This window comes from Hipposideros armiger, unplaced genomic scaffold (genome assembly GCF_001890085.2).
Source record: "Hipposideros armiger isolate ML-2016 unplaced genomic scaffold, ASM189008v1 scaffold_1066, whole genome shotgun sequence".
Taxonomy (NCBI): domain Eukaryota; kingdom Metazoa; phylum Chordata; class Mammalia; order Chiroptera; family Hipposideridae; genus Hipposideros; species Hipposideros armiger.
In genome coordinates, this window is record NW_017732416.1 from 255497 (window position 1) to 256695 (window position 1199).

Below are 1199 nucleotides of genomic sequence, written 5' to 3' on the forward strand. Positions count from 1 at the left end.
ACCATGCCTTCTGGAACAGCCATACCATGGCAAACTCCACGTACCCTTACTCCACCTTCAACATGGCTTTCTTGGGAATGCTTCCCTGAGGTCCTTTCATTCTCAGAGTGAGAGATGTCATTGTCTCCCTGAGTTTAGCAGGTGAGTATGTGCAGTCCTGGAGGGGAAGGAGTAATTGTGAACAATAGTAACACACACACAGTACAGTACATGTCACTTGGAAAAACTGTTTGTCATCTTTCTCTCCCAACTGCTTCTTCCAATTAGTTCAATTTTTATCTAAGACTATATGATACAGATTTCTTAATTCAATCCGACTTATCATTATTCTAGTGCAGTCTCAGATCTTACCACTCCATTCCCCCATATTCATTGTAGAAATGAAGCTAAATCAACATATAGTTTTTCAAACACATCAAGACAACTTAAGAAACATCTCCTACAAGGAGGAAGAACATCCTTGCCTTCCACCCTCATTTAAATACCTATCCTCTGTAAGGACCCCATTTACTTCTCTCTGAGAACACACATGGTCTCAGTAGTAAGTGGTTTGCTTGTTTCCTCCATTGAGTGAAATCTCCAAGAGGACACAGATCATGTCTTTTTGAAACCCATGTCTCTCTGACCCCAGAATCTGAGCTCTTCCCCAGAACATGTACCGTCTTCTAATATACTCATATGGCCCGCACAACACAGGGTCTATAAAGTATTTTAAAAGAAAGAGTATGCATACCATTTCAAGCTAGAAGAAAACTTATGTCATTAAACTCCTTTTTCATTGTATAGACAAGCACAGAGACAGTGGCTTATCCACAATGCCCCAAGAAGTTAGTGGCATATCTGTCCCAGACAGAATCTCCTCTACTGAGAGATTCAAGACTTTAGAATTTGACATCTAATCTCCAAGATGAATATAATAAGCACACAAATAATTATAATACAAGGTATTATATGAGCAACAGAAAATTCAAAAGCAGATGGAGAACTTAACACCTTTAGGCTGTGGTGGGTTATGAGTAGGGAGGGTAGTCAGGACAGTGCACATCAGTTCTCAACCTTTTTGATCTCAGAACCTCTTTACACTCTTAAAAATTATTGTGAAACCCAAATAGCTTGGGTTTTCTTTGGTGTGGTTTTATCTATTTGATATTATATTAGAAATTAAAACTGAGAACATTAAAAACTATTAACTTAAAAAA